The sequence below is a fragment of the Balaenoptera acutorostrata genome, chromosome 2, assembly GCF_949987535.1.
Source record: "Balaenoptera acutorostrata chromosome 2, mBalAcu1.1, whole genome shotgun sequence".
NCBI classification, from domain to species: Eukaryota; Metazoa; Chordata; class Mammalia; order Artiodactyla; family Balaenopteridae; genus Balaenoptera; species Balaenoptera acutorostrata.
In genome coordinates, this window is record NC_080065.1 from 81,415,345 (window position 1) to 81,443,168 (window position 27,824).

Sequence of the window (27,824 nt, forward strand, 5' to 3'; positions counted from 1 at the left end):
GATTGGTTTACTCTCTCTTTAAAACAACCATTTTGTGGCACCACAGAATTCTAGGGTTGAAAAGACTAAAAAAATTCAGGTTATCCGTTACCCAGCTTTAAGAGAGGACCCATCAAAACATTCCACTCAGGTGAGAATGGACTCTCTTCCAAATGTTCTCTGTTTCTGTACAGAAGAGAGAATGATCCTGTGTTATGAACATATATCAAATCATGTGTTGAGTACTTCTAGATTATTACATGAAGGATGCCAAATACAAAGGACGCTTTGCTCTTTTCTCTGTCAGGTCCTTAGAAGACATTTTGTTTTCCACCAGGCTGGTGAATGACCTTTCACGTGTTACCATTGTGCTGTGATTAAGTTTGTTTTCCATGAATGATGCCATCTAAAATGCCTTCATGGCATAGTGACTTAGCTCAGAAAGTGTCCATTGGAAAAAGAGACATGATTTCCATAGCAGTAGCAGTAGCATAAAGATAATGAAGCTTGGGGCTTCCCTGGTGGCGCGGTGGTTGAGAATCTGCCTGCCGATGCAGGGGACACGGGTTCGAGCCCTGGTCTGGGAAGATCCCACATGCCGCGGAGCAACTAGGCCCGTGAGCCACAACTACTGAGCCTGCGCGTCTGGAGCGTGTGCTCCGCAACAAGAGAGGCCACGACAGTGAGAGGCCCGCGCACAGCAATGAAGAGTGGCCCCCGCTTGCCGCAACTGGAGAAAGCCCTCGCACAGAAATGAAGGCCCAACACAGCCATAAATAAATAAATAAATTAATTAAAAAAAAAAAAAAGGTAATGAAGCTTGAGGAAGCAGTACTATAGTTGCTTTAAAGAACACATTTTTTTTTTTAAATTAGAGGGTCCTAAATCTCTTGAATGTATAGTAAAATATATCAAATAATTCACAGTGAACATTATGCTTTGTATTCTGTTTTAAAGGGAAGGAATAACGTTTCAACACAGTGTGCCCTGTTTTTCACTCATATGATCCATTCATTGAATTGGGAGACATTTCTTCACATAATGTAGGAAATGTGAAGGGGAAACTAGATTAAAAATGCCCATGATATTCATTTCTTTGATGAAGTTATTTTGATAGGCCATCAGTAAATTCTTTTACCCTCACCTATGTTCCTTCTCTTATAAAGTAATAGTGTCTTTCTGGTCCTTCTTCCCATCCGGACATGGAAAACAGTTGATCAGTGACTCTTGGTATTTGGCTATTGGACCTAAGAGGTAGCATCTATGGAGTGCCAGGGATGGTGACAAAGCAAATACTTTCTTATGCTCAGATATAGCTCTTAACCAGCTGGAGAAAGATAAACCTCCCATTCTCACAGTGACGAATGATCAAGCCTGTATGGTACCAAGTCTGAACTTCGTTGTATAGCCCGGAAATGACTCCATTCCCTCTAGCTGATGTCCTGCAGTATGAGGGCAGGAGTTAGGGTTCCTGACTTCTCCCTTATGATTGGCAGCTATCAGAGCTGCCTTTGGAATGTCCCCCAGAGTTGCCCTGGCCAGAGGGACAGATTTGTCCTCTGACTTCTCACCAATCCAGGTTCCCTACCTACTCCTTAAGTCCTTTTAGGTCCACCATGACTTTGCAGTTCTCTCTTTTCTGGTATTTTTTCTCTTTCAGTTTATCTGTAGTTGGAGTTAATGCCCAGGCACTCTCCCATAATCCTAATAATTATTATCTGTAAAATTAAGTAATTGAAATATTTTCCCTTGATAGTTCTCTGATTATACGTCTTTAAATTTCACTTCCCATTCATTCACATCTATAAAAATCATCATGGTAATAAAAATGGTGGAAGAAAACACAGAAGTAAATCTTCATAATCTTGGGCTAGGCAACGATTTCTTAAACACAACAGCAAAAGCACAAGCAATAGAAGAGAAGGTTGTTAACTTGGATTTCATCAAAATTAAAAACTGTTTTGCTTTAAGGGACACCATCAGGAAGATGAAAAGACAGCCTACGGACTGGGAGAAAATATTTGCAAATCACATATTTGAACATATATCCAGACTATATCCAAACTATATATATCATATATTTGAACATATATCCAGACTCTCACAACTCCATAATAAAATGACAGTACAATTTTTAAATGGGCAAAGGATAAGAATATACCAACAAGCATATGAAGATGCTCAACATCATTAGCCATAAGGGAAATGCAAATCACAACCACAATGAAATATTACCTCACATTCACTAACATAGCTCTAATAAAAAAGACAGACAATAGCAAGTGCTGTCAAGGTTGTGGAGAAATTGGAACCCTCATACATTGCTGGTGGGAATGTAAAATGGTACAGCCACTCTGGAAGACAGTTCGGCAGCTCCTCAAAATGTTAAAACACAGAGTTACTGTATGACGCAGAAATTCTACTACTAGGTATATACCTATGAGAATTGAAACGAAGTCTAAACAATAACTTATACATGAATGCTCATAACAGTATTATTCATAATAGCCAGAAAGTGAAAACATTCTAAATGTCCATCAACAGATGAATGGACAGACAAAATGATGTATATCCATACAATGGAATATTATTTGGCCATAAAAAGGAATGAAGTACTGATATATGCTACAACATGGATGAACCTCAAAAACATTCCAAGTGAAAGAAGCCAGTCACAAGAGACTACATATTTTATGATTCCATTTATATGAAGAACACAGAATAAGCAAATCTATAGTGACAGAAAGTAGATTAATGGTTGACCAGGGTTTGTGGGAAAGGGAGGGAAAAGAATGAGAAGTGACTGCTAAATGGGTATGGGGTTTCTTTCTGGAACAATGAAAATGTTTTAAAATTAGATTATAGTAATGGTTTCACAATTCTGTAAATATGCTAAATACCATTGAATTGTATACTTAAACACATTTAAACAGGTGAACTTTATGGTATAAATTATATCCCAATAAAGCTGTTAAAAATAGTTATGGTATAATAACATGAAACAATGACATTAAGTAATACTTTATGATTTATTATTTTCCTTGTGGAACAGAATGATGAGGTTATAAATAACAACATTTAAAAAAAAATAAAGGCAAAAACACACATATTGAATTTTGGCAGTGCCTAGGTGTTTAGATGCTATTCAGTAAAGCACTGCATGTCAGAACAGAGGAGATTACCAGAAGGTTATTTAAAAGAATCTGGTGCAGGGTGCCAATCTCAATTACAAGTGGGTGCTTAACCTATTTTTACTAATCAGGATTGGATGGGGTAGAGGTGAAATGCTAATAGGGCCATTGTGCTTTAAAAAAATTATGGTATGTGTTGGTGGTAAAGGGATTAAAAAATCATAGATTTGGTATAGACCACAACCATGGGTGCATACTTTATGTAGAGAAGTTTTTCTCTGTAAACCAGGGTCAATTCTCATCAGTATTTTGAGGAGAGAGTACTTATTAAAAAATGAAAATTTATCAATCCCACCCTAGACCTATGAATATCTTTACAGGGTAGGGTGATAAAAGATTGAAGGAATTTTAATAATGTTGCTAGGTGATTCCTTTTTTCTCTCCATCTTTATTGAGTTATAATGGACAAATAAAAATTGTATATATTTAAAGAGCACGACCTGGACTTGACATTTTGATATACATCTACATTGTGAAATAGTTACCTCAACAAGCTAATTAACATATCCATCACCTTACATAGTTAACCAGGTAATTCTTTAAAAAAAATTTATTTATTTATTTGGCTGAGCCAGGTCTTAGTTGCCGCACGTGTGATCTTTGTTGCGGCATGCAGGATCTTCAGCTGTGGCATGTGAACTCTTAGTTGCAGCATGTGGGATCTAGTTTCCTGACCAGGGATTGAACCTGGGCCCGCTCTATTGGGAGCGAGGAGTCTTAGTCACTGGACCACCAGGGAAGTCCCTAACTAGGTAATTCTTATGCAACTAAGTTTGAGAACAGTGATACAAAGCAGAAAGGCCAAATTTATTTAAAAATGTAATGCCATTCCAATAGAAATTCCTACAGGGCTTTTTGTAAAAATGCACAAAAGAGCACAGCAATTCTACTGTAAAGTGCAGTCATATATTTTAGTGAAACACTTGCATATGTGTACACAGATATTCTTTACAGCATTGCTGGGTGTAGTAAAAATTGAGAAACAACCGAACTGTCCACTAGTCAGGGAATGGATAAGTTAACTGTAGATTATTGCTATTTGACAGTTAAAATGAAATGCTTGCATCAGTATGCATATATCAATATGAATAGACTTGTAAAACAAAATATTCTATGTAAAAAGTAAATTACTAAAATATATGTACATATGATATAGAATAAATGAAACTTAAAAACCAAATAATACTATACATTAATTCCGGCATACACATGTGGTAAAATTATGCAGTCTTGCATGGAATTGATTCCCCCGAACTTCAGGACAGCTCTGGAGAAAGAAGAGAGAGAAGGCATGGGGTGGGATTAGTGCTTTAGCTGTATCTGGAATACTTTATTAAAAGAGTAAATAAATGTGAAGCCAAGATGAACTAATGTTAACATCTGTTAGGCCTGGGTAGCAAATAATTAACTTCTGTTATATTTGAAATTCAAAAAACAAAATCAATAAACAAAAATTGATTTGTCGAATTTTCAATACTGATCAACTCTTTTAAATGAGCTGACACAAAGCCCTATACTTAGTTTAACTTAGTTGAAATCCTCCCATCAATATTTGCCATACCTGAAAGCTGGACAGATGGCAAATATAATATAATTTCTCCTTAACAGATGGGTGAACTGGAAGGTTTAATTACTTTCTCCTAGTTACATAGTAAGTAGCTCTGGAAATAAAATATTTTGGTCAATAACTTGGGGGTTTGGCCACCACATAGAATGTCAGAACACAATGCTAAATCTTTATAGTTTCTACTATGAGACAACATAACATATTCACATATATGTTCTGTTACATATATAAAACAGAAAACCTATATCTTCATGTATAATCAGACACTATAGAACAGGAAAATATTCTTAAAATTTTGGGTTTTCTTATGACCGCTGCTGTAAATGAGCTTTTCCATTCTGACATATTCCAAATACATGATAACTTATTAATCATTTTTTAAATGGCTTTTCACATTAACAAAAAAAGCCAAGAGTAAATCAGGTGTCTTACCAGAGCATTTGATTTTCCTACTCCAAAAATGGGTATTCAGGGCAAAGAGCATCTGGCTTATATTCAGAAGACATAAATTTTCTTCTCAAGTCTTCCACTGGCCACTGTGGTCGGCATCAATTCTTTGAATCTTCCAGGGTCTGTAAAAGATTATGCGAGAAAGATATATCAGGTTAAGAGAACAGCATTAATCTTAAAATACGTTGCTTGTTTGGAATATGATAAAGAGCTTGCTGGGGCTGGAAAGACGTGTTTATGGAAGGCCATAGTAGGAGATGAGACTGGGGAAGCTTTGGGTCTTAACTATGCAGCAGCTGAAGACTTTTTGAGGAATGGTGCAGTGTTCTCTTCATTATGCTTTGCTTGGGAATATTGTCATTCAGTAATTGCAAGCAGTAGATGAAGAAACCGTGCAATATCAAGTCAACCAAATAGAGATTTATTTTGCTCACAAAGCAAGGAATCAGGAGGTGGACAGGCCAAAGCAGGTGTAACCTCTCCAGATAGTTATCAAGGACTCCGGTTCCTTGTAGCTTCCTGTTTCACCAGCCTTAGCTTCAGGCTTTTGTCCTTATTCTTTCAGGATAGCTGTTTCACCTCTAGGCAGGAAGAAAAGGGAAACTCGAAAGGCAAAAGTTCATTCCGACTAAACAGTAACACAATAGCTTTGATGGAAGCGCCACCTAGTAGACTTCTGTGTACACTTATGAAATCTTTATGATAATTAAGGTACCAAATATTTCTAGTAGGTGAGTGAGAACTTTGTCACCTGAATAAATCAAAGTTCATTTAGCAAGGGAAAACTAGATACTCGAGAGGCAACTAGCAGCATCTGCCACAATTTCTTGATTCATAAACTCTCCTCAGGGTGCCCTTCCAAGTGGTTTTCCCAGTTCAACTTGGTGGACCCCAGGAGAGCTTGGAGGGAGAGAGCCAGGGCAAAAGCTTGCTTTGGGATAGCTTCTGGCCTGTCTGCCTTGGCTGGCAGTATGACACAGAGGCGAGTGTGGTTTTGAGAGTCAGACTAGGGTTCAAATCCCAGCTCCTTCCACTAACTCATTGAGTGGCTTTGAATGATTTAGTTCAATGAATATTTATTAAGTACCAGCTATGTGCCAGGCACTCTGCCATTCCTTGGGCATATGGCAGTAAAAAGGGCAGACACAGTCCATCCCTTCACAGAGCTTACTTTCTGGTGGTGACTGAGCCTTTTCTATAAACAGGAGTTGTGGTAAGGATAAATTTAGTTCTTATAGCATGTAAATGCTAGTTAAATGGTAATTGTTCAGAAGCTGTCCTAGATTTGGTTTCATTCTACTGAAACTAGTACTTACATTTGGGAGCTTGGATCTCTCCACTAGAAGTTCTGCTTGCTTTTGGAGTAATCCCAGGAGTCCTGGGCTTTTTTTGGAGCTAATTAAGGCCAACTATCTTCTCTCTCCCTCCACAGTGACCCTAAACCTCATTGGGTTAAGAGCACATGACCTAGTTTCTTCCCTCTGGGGGAAGAAAGTTCTCAAATATCTTCTTGGAATCTCAGAAATTCCCTGCCTCTGAAAATCCTTCTATTTTGAAGTTGCTCAGGGACTGGAGCATACTTCCCCACCCCTCCCTGCTCTGTGGGTAACTCTGGTTTCCTTTTCTAAGAGCAGGAACCTGAGAATGAGCCTAGCACTCCAAAGACATTAGGATGCCTGGGATGCTGGACTTGATCCTAGATTATGGGACTTTGATTCTAGACCGCATGATTCCTGATTTCTCCCAGTGGTCTAAGGAAATGCTGGGAAGATCAACAGTTCTAATTCTCCTTGTCATTTCTTTTGCCTTTGATTACATCCAAAACATATTGGAATATTATAACGATTACCTCTTACTAAGTAACTGCTATGAGCTAGGTACTTTTTCTGTATTATCTCCTTTAATAACCTTGTGATTATTCCCATTTTACAGAAAGGAAACTGAGTCTGCAGAGATGACTTGCACCCTGTCCAAGGTCACTTGACTCACAGTGGGTGGAGTTGGGATTCACACCCAGCTCTGACTTCACACCCCATTTTATAAACCACTATGCTATACTGTGGTTGTTTTTGGAATTACCTATTCTTGTGAAATATTTATCACAGCCGTCTTTGGACACAGTTTTGTGGAAATCCCAAATACCATAATGGTCAGCTCTATTTCCCTTTTAAAATTCACAATTCAGTGATATGTCCAGGAAAAGTGGCTGCTGTTGCCAAGCTCCTGGCTTCTCTGCCTTGAGCCTGGCTCTTTGCTTGCCGGCCTGGCTCAGTGGGCAGTTGCCAGTTCTGAGAGCTTGGTGCACACTGTGTCCTGATGGAGACCAGAGCCGGGCTCAGTACGCAGTTGCTTCTCTAGGACTGCCTTCCGCAGGGACTCTGGAGTCCTTCCCCTTTCTCAGTCCAGAGTTAGTTGTGTCTGAAATGTGCTTGGATGGGTACTTCCAGTGCATACCTCTGAACTGTTAAGTGAGCTGAGGGATTAGGAATGGAGGAAAGGCAAAACAAAACATTCTATGAATGTCTAAAAAGTGTGTCAGAGGCATTTCTGCTAAACTTTCTGATACTCCATTCCTAGCCCTGTGGTGCTTTCTACCAAATATTGCACGTTTTATACATATTTATACTAAAAATTATTTGCTTACCTAAAATTCAAATTTAATTGGGTGGCCTGTATTTTAACTCCAGTGAACATTGTGTTTATTATGCTCGTGACTGACTGGACCTGGGTTCTTCTTCTCTGACTACGTTAGATTCCTCCCCATACATGATGATGCAAACATGTCCAAACCCTGTCTTTGAAGAACCAGCTCAAATGCTGCCTCTTTCCTGATTCCCCATCCTTCCAATCAGAAGTCATATCTTCTTCCTCTGAATCCTATAGCTTGCCTCTAGTTTTATTTGTGTGTTTGATATATAGTTGTGTAAGCATTTCTCAGAGTGAAGCTGAAACCTAGATGCTTCTGGTGAGTGACGTTAGGTGACAGACCTCTCCCCTTCTATCGATTCAAATTCATTGATATTCAACAGAAACTAAAGCTGTTTGAGGTCTGTCCTCAGTGGGAGTTCATATATCGGCATCTGAGGTGGCCCTTAAGAGGCTTGTCCTGCAGGGAGAGAGAAGTACAGCCCTGAGGGGAGGGGTCTGGAATGGTGAGCCACCTCAGAACCTTCATATTGGGGTTGGTATCCTTGGTTTGTCTCTGCTAGAATTTTAAGTATATGAATCTTTCTTCAAATGTGTGTTTAAGATTTTTTTTTTTTTTGGTATATCTGTTTTCTAATTTTGCCTAATGTGGGAATTAGGGATAAATCAGTTTCTTAAAATGTTGTCTAGAACTTTTATATTCTTTTCTTGCCTGTGGAAGCGATCACAAATAGTTTGAAAATCATCAATTCCTTGGACATTTTCTATAATTTGTATATAAAAACTAAAGGGGCCTGGAACCATATTCTGGAGATAATCTTTAACAAAATTTTAAATTCTTTTCATAATCATTGATCTATTCAGGTTGTCTGTATTTTCTTGATTGAATTTTGGAAGTTGGAATTTTTTTTTATATAAGCATATCATTTTTATTCACACTTTATTTTTCATAAAATTGTATGTACATATTTTCAGCAATGGGAAAAAATCTCCTCTATACCTGTTGATTTGTCTCCTTGCTCATTCTTAATTTTTCCTAAAGCTTATTTTTATCAAAGGATTTTCTCATGGATTTGTTTTTAATTGTCTTTTTCCATTTTTTAATTTATTAAAGTATATTTTCACCTTTAATTACTTCTTTTTGTTCTTTAGATTTGCTTTACCTTCTAATTTATTGAAATTGTATGCTTAGTTCTTTCATTTTCATTATTTCTTGATTTAATAATGAAAGATTATATATTGATAAGTATAACCAAAAACAGTTTAAACCATCTCCCATAATTAAAAAAAATTAAATACAGTGTTATTTTCTCAAATGATGTTGAGCAACGTAAAGACAAGATAAAAAAGTTTTATAATCCGAATACCAAGTTTAACAAATTTTAACCTTTTGGGGCATATCCTTTTGGATTGTTCTCCTTCCTTTTCTCGCTGTACATATATTTTTTTAAATGGCATCATGCTGTATGCAATTTTACATTTCTATAATTTTTAGATAATATTTTAATGTTATAAAATTAAAATCTATTTAATCATTGTTAATAGTTGCATAGTTTTCCACAGTTTGGATATACTGTAATTTATTTAAACTTCCACCACTGATGAATATTAAAGTTATTTCCTCTTTCCTATGTTAATATTTTCTCTGTTTAATACGGGCTGAGAAAGTAATAAGGTAGGAACCAATAAAAATACTGCATTGGAAATGATTGTACATACCACTTTGTGCTGCAACCTTATTATTTCTAATTTTATTTTCTGCAGTGTCAACATAGATTAAAGTTATAATATTGCATCTTTTGGTCTCCTTGCCTCCCCCTTTTCTTTTTGCTGCCTTTTATCCAAGTAAACTTCCATCTAATTTGCAGTCTAAACACCATTTCACCTTTTATAGGTCATGTATTCTTAATTTTATTGGGGGCATGAAGCACATGTTTTCTAACATTTACTTGTATTTCCTATATAGTAGGTAATTTTTAAATTTTGATTTTTTAAAAGTCTTGAATGTTGTCTTCAATTTATTATGCCACAGAATATTTTTATAAGCCCATCTCAGTATTGTTTCTCTCTGTTTCTCATTTTTGTGTAAACCGTGGGATACCCAGTGCCCACAAACTGGTAGGTTAGACTTCATCTTTCTTTTTTTTTTTTTTTTAATTTTATTTATTTATTTATTTATTTATGGCTGTGTTGGGTCTTCGTTTCTGTGCGAGGGCTTTCTCTAGTTGCAGCAAGCAGGGGCCACTCTTCATCGCGGTGCACGGGCCTCTCACTATCGTGGCCTCTCTTGTTGCGGAGCACAGGCTCCAGACGCTCAGGCTCAGTAGTTGTGGCTTACGGGCCTAGTTGCTCCGCGGCATGTGGGATCTTCCCAGACCAGGGCTCGAACCCATGTCCCCTGCATTAGCAGGCAGATTCTCAACCACTGCGCCACCAGGGAAGCCTAGACTCCATCTTTCTTAAGCTTGATATTAGTTCTTTTGTTGGTTAACAGATTCCTCTCCTGCAGACTGCAAAGAGAAGGAAGGGAGATGGACACCTGGGTAGTCCAGTAGAGGAATGTTGATTGTGCAGTGTTTTCTCTCCATATTTGGTGAAGGTGCTGTGCAGGTGTCAGATTTCTGGGTCCAGCTTTCTTGACTGCCTTTTTCTTAGCCAGCTTGCCTCTTGCTTTATATAAGCTGCAGCGTGCCCAGCTGCAATCTTACTGCTTGGTAGGGCCTCTGTAATAATTTGGGGGCTTCAAGAAATTCCTTTCAAATGCCAGTGATTTGCCTGGGCAAATTGAAACACAAATTGGAGTGTGTTTGCTCTCTGCTGTCTTAGAACGTTCAGCCATCAGGTCTTGTCCTTATGAATAAGTGACTATGTGCTGGAGAATTTCAGAGTTATTCCTTGACTGGTCGTATTTGCTTTTTATCTGATCTACTCTATATATAGCTGAAACTCCTGTAAGTTTCTGCTTTGTGGATGGTTATCGCCACGGTTTCTAATTGGAAGGTGACTTTCTCTCATCTTTTATAACCCTTTGAACATTTCAGTGGAAATCTGAGAATAGGGGGTGTGAGGCATTTATGCTTTGATTCATATATCCAGTTCTTTTAATATTATCCTGTTGACTTGAATGTAACAGACATTCAAAGAACAGCTAATGACTAAACAAAGAATGAATATCATCTTGAGCTTAAAGGGTACTAATTGTCATATGACTTTTGTATTATTCTTAATATGTTGAAAACTTTGAGGTTTCTTTATACTTCTAGATACTTCAAATGGTAGTAATGGCAATCAGGTTCTGATTAGAAAAAAAATTGGGACTACTCTTGAAATAAGCTTAACTATTTATTCCTTCACTTGTAAAATAACTTTTGACTTTGTTCCTTCAAAGTGCAGTCTCTGTGTTAGGTACAATGGACGTAAGGATGACTATATGGTTCCTACCCTCCTGCAGGAACCTCACATATAGTTTACTGGCAGCAACTGCTTTTATTCCCTTTTCCAGGTCAATCATCAGAATTGTTTTTTGAAAATGGAAGTACTCAGGATAATAGAATATCTTTTTCTCTCTGGCAGTGGGGGTCTTGTTTATTTGAGTAACTCAGTGAAGGAATTATTTTACCAGGGGCTTACAAGAGATTGGGAGAACGTTTATCTCACTAATCCTGGGGTAATGGAGGGAGAATTTCCTCCTCTCTTCTATGGTTCCTAGACTCAGTGAAGTCAGGAAAGTTAAACTTGACTGAATTTACAATTTCTTTTAAGTATTTTGTTGTTAAATATGTATGGTTTTTCATTTTATTAATCACTGGAATCTATGCAATCATATATTCATTTTAAGTATGACTATATTTCTATCCACATATATAATAGAAGACATAGATAACTTCCACTTCTGGAAGATAGGCATTTTATTTTTGAACTTTCTACATGCTAGGCAGTGCATATCACTAATAGAAAATATTTTGCCAACTAGGAATAGAGACATGGATCCTTCAGAGCCAGGCATGTGGGTTTTATCAAATGTAGTAGACATTTGTGGATTTTGTCTGCCTAACCTCATTTAACCTTTCTTTGGCTAAAATTTCCCTGGCTTTTTGCTATGCCATCTCAGCTTGATGGGGCTATCAAATGAGGTACCTCCTTACCCAATGCATGGGAACATGACTCAAGCTATACAGATGGGACTTTGTATTTTTTCCTGAGAATTACTGTCTCATAAAACTGTTGTGAGGATTAAGTGAGTTAATGCATGCAAGGTACTTAGAAGCATTAATGGTACAGGGTAAACAGTATACAAGTGTGAATTTTATTATTAAGCAGAGTGACAGAAGATTAGAAAGTGATTAGAGTTGGAACATTCTGCCTGGCTGCCCTAAGACACACTCGTAGTTTCTCTACCTTGATCTCCAGAGTGACCTAGTTCTGTCATTTCCTCCAAGGCCAGATTATAAAGCATTTCCTCCAATTCTATGAGCTACCCTGTATCCTTCTGATAAATTCATTTTGTCTCAACTTTCTCTCCTTGCGATCCAAGAATCTTGATGGATACAGAGAAACTTAGTGAAGCTCCAAACATTGGAATTAAGTAATATTCTAAAATTTAAAAACTTATTTATATTTACTTTGGAGTGTGTTTTCTTATTCCTTCTGAATATGGTGCTCTATTGTTCTGGGAAATTATGTCAAGCAAATTAATAAAATAATAGTAGGATTATCTGGCATAGGAAAAGCTGAGACACGCAAAATGATGGAAATAAATGTGCTCATAGTAGTATTAATTTTTAAAGAAAACTCACCATCATGACCATTAAAATTTTATATACCAGATACGGCTTAAGAGATTTACAGATATTATTTCTAATCTTTATAGCAAGTCTGCAAATAGTATTAACCTCGTTTTATGGATGGGAAAGCTGAATGTTTGAGGCTTGTCCATTAGTTAGCAGCTAACGAGAATTCTAACCCAGTTCTACTCACTACAAAGCCTGTATTCTCTCCTACAATGACACACTTTAGTTTTCTTAAATTGTGAAGATCTGTTTCTATGTTTGGATGTTAAGTTGAAAATTTTAAATGGTGTTTATTCATTCTTTCATTAAATATTTATTGAGTGACCATGTGGGTAAGGTCTCCATGAATGTATATAAATATAGCCTCAGAGGATATGTTTTAGGAAACGGGGATGGCAAAATGTAGAAGAAGGAACTTTGTAGTTATTTAGATTAAATGTAAAATATGTCTACTAGTCAAGGGAAAGGATGATAGCTATTTTTAATTTTTGTTCACATAATCCACTCAAAATTTATTTCAGTTGACTCCAGAAAAATTTTATTTTTCTTCTTCCCTTAATCTCGATCTATTCTACTCATCTAACATACATTCATATAGTGGTGTGTTTAGAAACCTTTCTAAGTTCTAGAGAATTTTAGTTCACTTAATTTTAGGGCATTTCTATGCAGTAATAATGTAAAGGGTGTTACTTGATTAAGAGAGCCGGAAACTTCTAGAAACTGGATAGAGTCCCAAATATACCAATCCTGCTGTTACAGTCTTAGACACATCTGTATAGGGCCAGAGATGAATAGTTACCATCCTAGCCTCCAAGGAGCTAGAATCTAATGATTGTGCAGAAACTTTCATAGCATCTATACACAAATCAGGCAAGCACTTTATTCTTACCTTTTCTAGCACTCATAATGGGGGTCTTGCAGAAAAGTGCAGAATACTGTAGATTTTAATCTTTTTCTTCCCTTCAATCTCACACTACATACTATACCTCTTTAGCAATAGAAGGGAAGAGGTTAAATAAGCTGCCCCCATTGACGGTGGAGTTTACTTAGTTTGTGCAGAAGAAATTTTCTGTGTGCTCAGAGATATCAATGTTTGCTTTCCATGTAATGGAAAAAAACCCATAAAGGTAATGAGTAGATACTCCTGCAGCTGAAATGCCAAAGAAGCATAACCAGACTTTGGTTCTACCCATGCTGGAAGGTTTTGTATATTGAAATTCATTACTAATGATTCATTTTATTTTAAAGACTTGGTCTACATGAGATTGTATATGAAAAATCTATGCAGTTGGACTGTAATATTTCTGTGAAAATTTAAATTGGTAAAAGAAGATAAAAGAAATTCATAAAAGAATGAAGCTAGATAGAGAGTACAAATGCCTGAATAAATGATTCAGGACAAAACAGACTAAGCAGTACCTAAGTGTGAGCTTTTATTATCATTAAACAGAGTGGCAGAAGGTTAGAAAGTGGTTAGAGTTGGAACATTCTGACCACCCGTGTCAGCTTCCTGAAGGAACTTAAAAACAAACAAACAAAAAACAACACTGTATTTTTCTTGTAACTGCTTTTGATACAGTAAAATATACGGTCTCCTTTTAATTTCTTTTCAGCCACTTTTTATTGGTGGTGAAGGGTAGAGATCAATTATAATAAAAAATCAAGTTATAGCTAGTTTTATGTTTCTCATTCTGTCCTATTCTCTTGCAGCTCCTTAGGGTGCTAGCTAGGAGTCTCACTGGGCTCCCATGGGAGAATGTGGGCTCTGTGTGTTCACAGTGGGAACCAGGCTGTACAAGAGTGTATCCCAGAAGCAGCACCAACTGCCCGTTGGATTAGAGATCCCTCAGGTGGAAGTGGTAGAACTGAGAAGCCCAGGCACTCAGAGCACCTCCCCAAACCACAGCCTCCCAGGTCAATGATTCCAAACTTGGCTGAGGTTTAAAAGATGCAGACTCCAGAGATCCAGCCAAACATTCCACACGGGCATATCCAAGAGTGGGTCCTGGAAATCTGCCTTCTTAACAAGTCACCTGAAGATCAGCTAGGACTCCCCACTACCATTCTAAGTCCCTTGTGAGGAAGGAGCAGCCCTCCCTGTTTGCTCCACCTGCACGATTGTTGCCATGTATGCCACAAGAATGGCCACCAGTGTGTTGTGGAAGAGTAAGGCCTGTCTTCAGGGCAAGCTTCTCAGTGTATCCACCTCTTTTAAGACTCCATCCGCCTCTCTCAAATTGACAGCTTTGCTGCACAGTAATCTGAATTTGACATTTTCATCCACTTTCCCATTTTCTGGCTTGGCTTTGCCCTGGCCATTTATTAGGTGGCTAGTGACCATGTACCTTAAAGATAAATATTGTTGTATAATAATTTCAGTAATTAGTGGAGGTTCCAGAAAATGGAAGTGCAACTTTACCTATTGAAGTGCCAAAACTTTAAAAAAAAAAAAAAGCGTTAAAACTCCTCTGCTTTCATAAACAAAGTATTGAACCTTTGTATGTTTCTTGATGATTCAGAATTGTCATTAGAATATGATTTATTTTACTGTGCTATGCAATATATTAAGGAAGTCATTGAGGTAGATAGACCATTTTCTCCTGCGTTTTTGTCTTAGGTTGTTGTTACTGGTTTTGGTTTGCCTGTGTGCTGCCATTAGCTCTGCCTTTTCCTTGAAGGCCAGCTGTATCTGTACCGCTGTCAGTATTTTGCCTGGGCAGTACACAGCCCTTCATTTTTCTGTTTCTAATATTTGCGGGCTGTAGTACCACATAGCCAAACTGCTGAGAGCTAGGTCTTAATTAGAATGAGCTGGATTCTGGGCAGATGTCTGGCAATCTTTCCTGGGAATAACTATCCAGCTCCGGGAGAGGAATGTCGTGACATGTATTTGGCTGCTCAGGAGGTCTTGTTTACTTGTTTGCTTTGTTTACTGTGCATGGTTGTGTCTCAGAGGACTCTGAATTGTTGGAGTGGTTAGTCCTGAATAGCTGAGGAACTATTGTCTATAGACACTATTATTGCCTATAGTGTAAAACTTGGAACGAGTTCCTGTTTCACATGCTCAGACTAGAAAGAAGCAATGTCCAGTTGGAATGCGGAGCAAACACAGTCAGATCATTGATTTTTCTTTTTTCTTTTTTTTTTTTTTAAACATCTTTATTGAAGTATAATTGCCTTACAATAGTGTGTTAGCTTCTGCTTTATAACAAAGTGAATCAGTTATACATATACAATATGTTCCCATTTCTCTTCCCTCTTGCATCTCCCTCCCGCCCACCCTCCCCATCCCACCCCTCTAGGTGGTCACAAAGCACCGAGCTGATCTCCCTGTGCTGTGCGGCTGCTTCCCACTAGTTATCTATTTTACATTTGGTAGTGTATATATGTCCATGACACTCTCTTACCCTGTCACATCTCACCCCACCCCCTCCCCATATCCTCAAGTCCATTCTCTAGTAGGTCTGTGTCTTTATTCCCGTCTTGCCACTAGGTTCTTCATGGCCTTTTTTTTTTTCTTTCCCCTTAGATTCCGTATATATGTGTTAGCATACTGTATTTGTTTTTCTCTTTCTGACTTACTTCACTCTGTATGACAGACTCTAACTCCATCCACCTCATTACAAATACCTCCATTTCATTTCTTTTTATGGCTGAGTAATATTCCATTGTATATATGTGCCACATCTTCTTTATCCATTCATCTGTCGATGGACATTTAGGTTGCTTCCATGTCCTGGCTATTGTAAATAGAGCTGCAATGAACATTTTGGTACATGACTCTTTTTGACCTATGGTTTTCTCAGGGTATATGCCCAGTAGTGGGATTGCTGGGTCGTATGGTAGTTCTATTTGTAGTTTTTTAAGGAACCTCCATACTGTTCTCCATAGTGGCTGTATCAATTTACATTCCCACCAACAGTGCAAGAGTGTTCCCTTTCCTCCACACCCTCTCCAGCATTTATTGTTTCTAGATTTTTTGATGATGGCCATTCTGACCGGTGTGAGATGATATCTCATTGTAGTTTTGATTTGCATTTCTCTAATGATTAATGATGTTGAGCATTCTTTCATGTGTCTGTCGGCCATCTGTATATCTTCTTTGGAGAAATGTCTATTTAGATCTTCTGCCCATTTTTGGATTGGGTTGTTCGTTTTTTTGTTATTGAGCTGCATGAGCTGCTTGTAAATCTTGGAGATTAATCCTTTGTCAGTGGCTTCATTTGCAAATATTTTCTCCCATTCTGAGGGTTGTCTTTTCGTCTTGTTTATGGTTTCCTTTGCTGTGCAAAAGCTTTTAAGTTTCATTAGGTCCCATTTGTTTATTTGTGTTCTTATTTCCATTTCTCTGGGAGCTGGGTCAAAAAGAATCTTGCTGTGATGTATGTCATAGAGTGTTCTGCCTATGTTTTCCTCTAAGAGTTTGATAGTGTCTGCCCTTACACTTAGGTCTTTAATCCATTTTGAGTTTATTTTTGAGCATGGTGTCAGGGAGTGTTCTAATTTCATACTTTTACATGTTCCTGTCCAATTTTCCCAGCACCACTTATTGAAGAGGCTGTCTTTTCTCCACTGTATATGCTTGCCTCCTTTATCAAAGATAAGTTGACCATATGTGTGTGGGTTTATCTCTGGGCTTTCTATCCTGTTCCATTGATCTATATTTCTGTTTTTGTGCCAGTACCAAACTGTCTTGATTACTGAAGCTTTGTAATATAGTCTGAAGTCAGGGAGCCTGATTCCCCCAGCTCCATTTTTCGTTCTCAAGATGGCTTTGGCTATTCGGGGTCTTTTGTGTTTCCATACAAATTGTGAAATTTTTTGTTCTAGTTCTGTGAAAAATGCCAGTGGTAGTTTGATAGGGATTGCATTGAATCTGTAGATTGCTTTGGGAAGTAGAGTCATTTTCACAATGTTGATTCTTCCAATCCAGGAACATGGTATATCTCTCCATCTATTTGTATCATCTTTAATTTCTTTCATCAGTGTCTTATAATTTTCTGCATACAGGTCTTTTGTCTCCTTAGGTAGGTTTATTCCTAGATATTTTATTCTTTTTGTTGCAATGGTAAATGGGAGTGTTTTCTTAATTTCACTTTCAGATTTTTCGTCATTAGTGTATAGAAATGCAAGAGATTTCTGTGCATTAATTTTGTATCCTGCTACTTTACCAAATTCATTGATTAGCTCTAGGAGTTTTCTGGTAGCATCTTTAGGATTCTCTATGTATAGTATCATGTCATCTGCAAATAGTGACAGCTTTACTTCTTCTTTTCCGATTTGGATTTCTTTTATTTCTTTGTCTTCTCTGATTGCTGTGGCTAGGACTTCCAGAACTATGTTGAATAATAGTGGTGAGAGTGGGCAACCTTGTCTTGTTCCTGATCTTAGTGGAAATGGTTTCAGTTTTTCACCATTGAGGACAATGTTGGCTGTGGGTTTGTCATATATGGCCTTTATTATGTTGAGGAAAGTTCCCTCTATGCCTACTTTCTGCAGGGCTTTTATCATAAATGGGTGTTGAATTTTGTCGAAAGCTTTCTCTGCATCTATTGAGATGATCATATGGTTTTTCTCCTTCAATTTGTTAATATGGTGTATCACATTGATTGATTTGCGTATATTGAAGAATCCTTGCATTCCTGGGATAAACCCCACTTGATCATGGTGTATGATCCTTTTAATGTGCTGTTGGATTCTGTTTGCTAGTATTTTGTTGAGGATTTTTGCATCTATGTTCATCAGTGATATTGGCCTGTAGTTTTCTTTCTTTGTGACATCTTTGTCTGGTTTTGGTATCAGGGTGATGGTGGCCTCGTAGAATGAGTTTGGGAGTGTTCCTTCCTCTGCAATATTTTGGAAGAGTTTGAGAAGGATAGGTGTTAGCTCTTCTCTAAATGTTTGATAGAATTCACCTGTGAAGCCATCTGGTCCTGGGCTTTTGTTTGTTGGAAGGTTTTTAATCACAGTTTCAATTTCAGTGCTTGTGATTGGTCTGTTCATATTTTCTATTTCTTCCTGGTTCAGTCTCGGCAGTTTGTGCATTTCTAAGAATCTGTCCATTTCTTCCAGGTTGTCCATTTTATTGGCATAGAGTTGCTTGTAGTAATCTCTCATGATCGTTTGTATTTCTGCAGTGTCAGTGATTACTTCTCCTTTTTCATTTCTAATTCTATTGATCTGGGTCTTCTCCGTTTTTTTCTTGATGAGTCTGGCTAATGGTTTATCAATTTTGTTTATCTTCTCAAAGAACCAGCTTTTAGTTTCATTGATTTTTGCTATTGTTTCCTTCATTTCTTTTTCATTTATTTCTGACCTGATCTTTATAATTTCTTTCCTTCTGCTGGCTTTGGGGTTTTTTTGTTCTTCTTTCTCTAATTGCTTTAGGTGCAAGGTTAGGTTGTTTATTCGAGATGTTTCCTGTTTCTTGAGGTAGGCTTGTATTGCTATAAACTTCCCTCTTAGCACTGCTTTTGCTGCGTCCCATAGGTTTTGGGTCGTCGTGTCTCCGTTGTCATTTGTTTCTAGGTATTTTTTGATTTCCCCTTTGATTTCTTCAGTAATCACTTCGTTATTAAGTAATGTATTGTGTAGCCTCCATGTGTTTGTATTTTTTACAGATCTTTTCCTGTAATTGATATCTAGTCTCATAGCGTTGTGGTCGGAAAAGATACTTGATACGATTTCAATTTTCTTAAATTTACCAAGGCTTGATTTGTGACCCAAGATATGATCTATCCTGGAGAATGTTCCATGAGCACTTGAGAAAAATGTGTATTCTGTTGTTTTTGGGTGGAATGTCCTATAAATATCAATTAAGTCCATATTGTTTAATGTATCATTTAAAGCTTGTGTTTCCTTATTTATTTTCATTTTGGATGATCTGTCCATTGGTGAAAGTGGGGTGTTAAAGTCCCCTACTATGATTGTGTTGCTGTCAATTTCCCCTTTCATGGCTGTTAGTATTTGCCTTATGTATTGAGGTGCTCCTATGTTGGGTGCATAAATATTTACAATTGTTATACCTTCCTCTTGGATCGATCCCTTGATCATTATATAGTGTCCTTCTTTGTCTCTTGTAATAGTCTTTATTTTAAAGTCTATTTTGTCTGATATGAGAATTGCTACTCCAGCTTTCTTTTGATTTCCATTTGCATGGAATATCTTTTTCCATCCCCTCACTTTCAATCTGTATGTGTCTCTAGGTCTGAAGTGGGTCTCTTGTAGACAGCATATATATGGGTCTTGTTTTTGTATCCATTCAGCCAGCCTGTGTCTTTTGGTGGGAGCATTTAATCCATTTACATTCAAGGTAATTATCGATATGTATGTTCCTATTCCCATTTTCTTAAATGTATTGGGTTTGTTATTGTAGGTGTTTTCCTTCTCTTGTGTTTCTTGCCTAGAGAAGTTCCTTTAGCATTTGTTGTAAAGCTGGTTTGGTGGTGCTGAACTCTCTCAGCTTTTGCTTGTCTGTAAAGTTTTTAATTTCTCCATCGAATCTGAATGAGATCCTTGCTGGTTAGAGTAATCTTGGTTGTAGGTTTTTCTCCTTCATCACTTTAAGTATATCCTGCCACTCCCTTCTGGCTTGCAGAGTTTCTGCTGAGAGATCAGATGTTAACCTTATGGGGATTCCCTTGTGTGTTATTTGTTTTTTTTCCCTTGCTGCCTTTAATATGTTTTCCTTATATTTAATTTTTGACAGTTTGATTAATATGTGTCTTGGCGTGTTCCTCCTTGGGTTTATCCTGTATGGGACTCTCTGTGCTTCCAGGACTTGATTAACTATTTCCTTTCCCATATTAGGGAAGTTTTCAACTATAATCTCTTCAAAAATTTTCTCAGTCCCTTTCTTTTTCTCTTCTTCTTCTGGTACCCCTATAATTCGAATGTTGGAGCGTTTAATGTTGTCCCAGAGGTCCCTGAGACTGTCCTCAGTTCTTTTCATTCTTTTTTCTTTATCCTGCTCTGTAGTAGTTATTTCCACCATTTTATCTTCCAGGTCACTTATCCTTTCTTCTGCCTCAGTTATTCTACTATTGATCCCATCTAGAGTATTTTTAATTTCATTTATTGTGTTTTTCATCATTGCTTGGTTCCTCTTTAGTTCTTCTACATCCTTGTTAAATGTTTCTTGCATTTTGTCTATTCTATTTCCAAGATTTTGGATCATCCTTACTATCATTATTCTGAATTCTTTTTCAGGTAGACTACCTATTTCCTCTTCATTTGTTAAGTCCAGTGTGTTTTGAGCCTGCTCCTTCATCTGCTGTGTGTTTTTCTGTCGTCTCATTTTGCCTATCTTACTGTGTTTGGGGTCTCCTTTTCACAGGCTGCAGGTTCGTAGTTCCCGTTGTTTTGGGTATCTGTCCCCAGCGGCTAAGGTTGGTTCAGTGGGTTGTGTAGGCTTCCTGGTGGAGGGAACTAGTGCCTGAGTTCTGGTGGATGAGGCTAGATCTTGTCTTTCTGGTGGGCACGTCCACGTCTGCTGGTGTATTTTGGGGTGTCTGTGGCCTTATTATGATTTTAGGCAGCCTCTCTGCTAATGGATGGGGTTGTGTTCCTGTCTAGCTAGTTGTTTGGCATAGGATGTCCAGCACTGTAGCTTGCTGGTCATTGGGTGAAGCTGGGTCTTGATGTTGAGATGGAGATCTCTGGGAGATTTTTGCCGTTTGGTATTATGTGGAGCTGGGAGGTCTCTTGTGGACCAGTGTTCTGAAGTTGGCTCTCCCACCTCAGAGGCACGGCCCTGATGCCTGGCTGGAGCACCAAGAGCCTTTCGTCCACACAGCTCAGAGTAAAAGGGAGAAAAAATAGAAAGAAAGAAAGAAAGAGGCTATAATATAGTGAAGTAAAATAAAGCTATTGTAAAGCAAAGCTATACAGACAAAATCTCACCCAGAAGCATATACATATACACTCACAAAAAAAAGGAAAAGGGGAAAAATTAATATCTCCTGCTCCCAAAGTCCACCTCCTGAATTTGGGATGATTCGTTGTCTATTCAGGTATTCAACAGATGCAGGCACATCAAGTTGTTTGTGGAGTTTTAATCCGCTGCTTCTGAGGCTGCTGGGAGAGATTTCCCCTTCTCTTCCCTGTTCGCACAGCTCCTGGGGTTCAGCTTTGGATTTGGACCCGCCTCTGCGTGTAGGTCGCCTGAGGGCGTCTGTTCCCCGCCCAGACAGGACGGGGTTAAAGGAGCAGCTGCTTCAGGGGCTCTGGCTCACCCAGGCCGCGGGGAGGGAGGGGTACAGAGGAGGCGGGGCGAGCCTGCGGCGTCAGAGGCCGGCGTGAAGTTGCACCAGCCTGAGGCGCGCAGTGCGTTCTCCCAGGGAAGTTGTCCCTGGATCATGGGACCCTGGCAGTGGCGGGCTGCACAGGCTACCGGGAGGGGCGGTGTGGAGAGTGACCTGTGCTCACACACAGGCTTTTTGGAGGCGGCAGCAGCAGCCCCAGCGTCTCACGCCTGTCTCTGGGGTCCGCGCTGATCGCCGCGGCTCGCGCCCTTCTCTGGAGTTCGTTTAGGCGGCGCTCTGAATCCCCTCTCCTTGCGCGCAGCGAAACCAAGAGGCAAGAAAAAGTCTCTTGCCTCTTCGGCAGCTGCAGACCTTTTCCCGGTCTCCCTCCCGGCTAGCCGTGGTGCGCCAACCCCTTCAGGCTGTGTTCACGCTGCCAACCCCAGTCCTCTCCCTGCGATCCGACCGAAGCCGAGCCTCAGCTCCCAGCCCCGCCCGCCCCGCGGGTGAGCAGACAAGCCTCTCGGGCTGGTGAGCGCTGCTCGGCGCCGAGCCTCTGTGCGGGAGTCTCTCCGTTTTTCCCTCTGCGCCCCTGTTGCTGTGGGATCCGCGCTGATAGCCGCGGCTCGCGCCCTTCTCTGGAGTTCGTTTAGGCGGCGCTCTGAATCCCCTCTCCTTGCCCGCCGCGAAACAAAGAGGCAAGAAAAAGTCTCTTGCCTCTTCGGCAGCTGCAGACTTTTTCCCGGACTCACTTCCGGCTACCTGTGGTGCACTAAACCCTTCAGGCTGTGTTCACGCCGCCAGCCCCAGTCCTCTCCCCGCTCCGACTGAAGCCGAGCCTCAGCTCCCAGCCCCGCCCGCCCCCGCGGGTGAGCAGACAAGCCTCTCGGGCTGCTGATACTCGGCGCCGAGCCTCTGTGCGGGAATCTCTCTGTTTTTTCCTCTGTGCCCCTGTTGCTGTGGGATCCGCGCTGATAGCTACGGCTCGCGCCAGTCTCTGGAGTTCGTTTAGGCGGTGCTCTGAATCCCCTCTCCTCGCGCACCAGGAAACAAAGAGGTAAGAAAAAGTCTCTTGTCTGTTTGGCAGCTGCAGACTTTTTCCCCGGACTCCCTCCAGGCTAGCTGTGGTGCGCTAACCCCTTCAGGCTGTGTTCACGCCGCCAGCCCCAGTCCTCTCCCTGCGATCCGACCGAAGCCGAGCCTCAGCTCCCAGCCCCGCCCGCCCCGGCGGGGGAGCAGACAAGCCTCTCGGGCTGGTGAGTGCTGCTCGGCGCCGAGCCTCTGTGCGGGAATCTCTCCGCTTTGCCCTCCGCACCACTGTGGCTGTGCTCTCCTCCGCGGCTCCGAAGCTTCCCCCTCCGCCACCCGCAGTCTCCGCCCGCGAAGGGGCTCCCTAGTGCGTGGAAACCTTTCCTCCTTCACAGCTCCCTCCCACTGGTGCAGGTCCCGTCCCTATTCTTTTGTCTCTGTTGTTTCTTTTTTCTTTTGCCCTACCCAAGTACGGGGGGAGTTTCTTGCCTTTTTGGAGGTCGGACGTTTTCTGCCAGCGTTCAGTGGGTGTTTTGTAGGAGCAGTTCCACGTGTAGATGTATTTCTACTGTATCTGTGGGAAGGAACGTGATCTCCGCGTCTTACTCTTCCGCCATCTTCTCCCTCCCTCCCCATTGATTTTTCTTTCCCTCTCAGGATAGCAGCCATGCTGTTCCTGGACCGCAGCAGGAAGGAGACCTGACTTCTCTCCTTCCTATTATTTTGCCCCCAGAAAAATTGCTTGGCAACTCTCACAACCACACAAACCCTTGTGTGCTTGGTAGCTTAGAAAAATGCAGCTCTTTTTAACGTGCTGATAATCACAGCAAAGAAAAGCATCTGCAGGGTTATCTTATGGGAGCAAAGGACTAATGTGCAATCTCCAAAGAAAACTGCCACTGCTCTGGCTGCTCTCCTGAGCAAGGTGACTGGTGTCACAAAGTGGCCATGGGAGAGACACACTGCTTTGGTACAAGAGGAAGGACGTTCCTGACTTACGGGCTCAGTCACAGTAGCTCTCTTGGTGGTGACAGGTAGGGCCACCGCTTATAGGAGACACATTTACCAAAGCGAGTAATTGATGCATATACCTTTGAGGTCAGTGAGAAGGGCTTCCTTCTGGCTTTCTGCTCTTTGCCGTTAACACCGTAAATCCACCTGCCCAAGATGATAGCCATCACCAAGCATTCTTGGCTTCTTTATTTTTTTTATCTCTATGAATCTTACTTTCCCTCTCTCTCTCTCTTTCTTCCTGTGTCTCTCTCCTTTGCTCCTTCTTCCTTTCGGTCCTAATCCCAAAGTATATTTTTTTAAACTACATGATCACTCAGTGCACATTGGCTGAGTGTAAAGAGAAGGAAAATTGTTTTAATGACCATCAAGCTTTCAGTGTCTATAGTCAGTATGACACAGGCTGCACTAAATGGGATGGTATCCATGGTGAGGGGGGCAGAATGCGCCAGGCTTTTGTGTCAAAGGGAGATGAAACACATGTCATATGTCTGGACATATTTGAAGTCAGCGGTTTCAAAGTTCTGATCCTGAGTTTATCTTTACTGATCAGCTTGCAAGGCAGAATCAGAATATATCAGAACAAGTGGCAAAATGGGATAGAACTTCAAAAAGACTTAAAAATAAAACCAGAGAAAAATGGGTTAGAATAAAATTAATTAATAATTAAATTAATGTTTCTGTTTAGTTGTAATGTCAGTGACTATTTTTTAAATTAATTAATTAATTAATTAATTTATGGCTGTGTTGGATCTTCGTTTCTGTGCGAGGGCTTTCTCTAGTTGTGGCGTGCGGGGGCCACTCTTCATCGTGGTGCGCGGGCCTCTCACTGTCGCGGCCTCTCTTGTTGCGGAGCACAGGCTCCAGACGCGCAGGCTCAGTAGTTGTGGCTCACGGGCCCAGTTGCTCCGCGGCATGTGGGATCTTCCCAGACCAGGGCTCGAACCCGTGTCCCCTAGCATTAGCAGGCAGATTCTCAACCACTGCGCCACCAGGGAAGCCCCAGTGACTATTTTTTAAAAAATAATTAAGCAGTTAATTTCAGCTTTTAAGGGACAAATTTTAAATCCTAACCATGACTCGCAATGAAATAATGTGCCAACTTGTACACGTTCGTATTCTTGTATTAACGATGTTGTAAGAGAAAAGTTTAGAACCTTTGCAAAAGAGGTGTTTTGTTTTTCAAATATTGAGTTAATTTCAAATATTGACTTTTAAATTTTGTTGTCAGATTTGTTGTGAAAAATTATTGCGTTTTTACACGTTTAAAGTTTTCTAATCTGTGAGCTTCCGATCAGTTATTGGTGGGAGAAGATTCAGGTTCCTGTTGGGGCTTTTTTGCTTTATAGAGGTAATTGCAGCTGTTTGTGGAGAAAGGCTGACCTCATAACCCCTCACCAATTTATCCAGGGACTAAATATTGTCCTTTGTCACCTAGCTGCCATATGCCTTTTTAATGTGTATTATTTAAGATTTGTTTTTCACAAGGTGATACTTAGAGACAAGGATAAAATGACATTGAACGTAAAAGAAGAAAGTATTGGTAAAGAAATATTCAAAATACACAGAACATTTGCCTTCATAATTTATAGTTTGATTTTATGATACCTGTGATTCACTTTCAATCCTATTATGATCCTTAGATGTATATGCCTTTTTGAAGCCAGATATAGAGTAAGCGTGGGGAGTATAGAATCAAGGGATTCTGGAGTCTGATTGCTGAGTTCCATTCTGACATCACCTTTAGTTATGTGATCTTGAAACATTATTTAACTCTTCTGTGCCTTATTTTTCTCCTTTAAAAAAGGAAATAATAAAACTGTTTTCCTCATAGGATTGTTGTGAAATTATAGATCATGAATTTAAAGCACATAGCTCAGTTCCTTACATGTAGTTAAGATGCAACACACGTCTGTAACTACTGCTTAGGTTGTTCTGGCTGCAAATTAATTTCTTTTCAAATTCTGACAAAATAAAGACACTTCCAAAATTAACTGAAAAGGCAGTTGTCCTTGAAAGAGGCCTACAAGTGGCATAAAATTTAGGTGGATTGAACACAATAAACAAAGGAAAGAAATAAAATCTGCTTCTCAGGCATTCAATAAATATTTGTATTAGAGAGGATTGGTTACTAGGTATTAAGAACGCATAGATTCATAGACTCTTTGGGTTGGGTGTGGACATGTAAGTAAATATCATCCTTTCCAACTGCCTTGACATTCAGTGTTTTCTTCTCCCCTACTGTTTCTCGCAGAGCAAACATTCACCCCAATACTTGAACCCTTCCACTTATGGCAACCCATCCATGAGGAGCCAGATCTTATTACTAGAAAGATCTCTTAGGTTGGGCTGAAGTCTACTTCTCTTGCTCTCACTCATTCTTCCTGATTTGGCTTCTGTGGCTCTTCATATGTCAGTGACTCACAAGTCTGAATATACATATTTTCTATATTCTCCATTTCCTTCATTTCCCAGATGAAAATCCCCAGTTCCTTCAACCTTTCTCAAATGACATGATTTCAGGTCCTCTTATGTTATGACTGATAAACTTTGAAACTGGACTTGCTTCAGTTAGAAATTGTATTTTGCTACAAACCAACAGGGACCACCAAACTAGAGGCTTAAAACAGGAAGGGGTTTATTTTTCTCTCACATAGAAAAGATCCTGCAGTAGACAGCTCAGAGGCAGCATAGTGACTCAGCAAATTCATCAGGGACCCAGGACCTTCTAGGTTTCTTCTCTGCCTGAAGGTGTGATTCTCATCCTCACGCTCTGGAGGTGACCAGTGTAGCTACAGCCACCAGTGTCCCCATTCCAGGCAGGAAAAATGGGAAGAGCCAAAATCAACAGGATGCAAACCTCCTGAGTCTACCTCCCCTTTTAAGGAGCTCTTTTGGACACATTAACAGCAACTTCTATTTCTTATTGGCCAGATTGTGTCACACGCTCAACTCTAATGTAAGAGAGGCAAGGAAATGTAGTTTGAAAGCAAGGTTTTATTACTACCCTGAATAAAAGCAGGGTTCTTTCAGTTAAAAAAAAAAAAAGATTAGACTAGATAGAATTAATGGGTAATCTGCATCAGGATGTCCTCTTAAAATATCCTCTTCTGAAATATGGCTCCCCTACTTCAACAACAGTCTAGATGTGGGATGACCCTGAAGAGTAGGATGGGACTGTGTCTGTCTCTGGAAACGCTACTTCTAGAATATGGTACTGATTAATGAAAAATCAGAGAAAAAATACAGAGCAGTCCTTACTTGGGCAGATCTTTGTTTATCCAACTCATTTGAGCTTAGAGCCAATAATCTGAATGTTTTCTAAGGCTTCCTACCTGTTGAAAGTTGAATGCCTGCTCTCTTCTGGACTGTTTTCTGCTCTGCATTATAACCAATGTACAAATATAGTAGGCCCATAAACCAGCTTCCAGTTGTGCTAATTTCTTCATAAGGGCAAGACTTACTAAAAAGCCTATGAATAAATGGCATAATTATAAAGTCATTTTAGGAAGATGTAAGTCATTTAATAAAGTTCTTTATGGCATGTGTATTAATGCCAATAATATTTTAAGAAATTACTCCAGAGTACAGTCTTGTTGGGATGGATGGCACCTAGAAAATTCACCTAACCGCACTGTTAACTTCTTTCTGTCCAAGAATCCCAGATTCACTGGAAGGGGGTGGGGAGGGGGAAGCATAGTAGTAATCTCTGGGAAAAACTCTAAGTAAAACCAAAGAAAATGCATACTTACTATATAAGGAGTCCTGGAAGCTTGTACCTGGTCTCTGAAAGTGAAAGGAGATGAGGTAAGAAGATGGATTGGTATATCACAGACATCCACCAGTATACACATTCTCTAGTAGCTCAGACCAGACCTAGCTAGCTCAACTATAGTTCACAGGCAGATGGTTGTGGTGG

General features: G+C 39.7%; 1 long non-coding RNA gene across 2 annotated transcripts; it reads right to left on the reverse strand.

Moving 5' to 3' along the window:
* Positions 1-2,810: 2,810 nt before the first annotated feature.
* On the reverse strand, positions 2,811-27,824 carry LOC130707051 (uncharacterized). Of its 2 annotated transcripts, XR_009007056.1 has the most exons (4): positions 6,504-6,567; positions 5,622-5,768; positions 5,170-5,309; positions 2,811-4,437 (listed from the first exon to the last, which is right to left on the reverse strand). It is a non-coding gene; the product is annotated as an uncharacterized LOC130707051 (long non-coding RNA). The 2 variants fall into 2 exon arrangements; XR_009007055.1 differs by lacking the exons at positions 5,622-5,768; positions 6,504-6,567 and adding an exon at positions 27,658-27,824.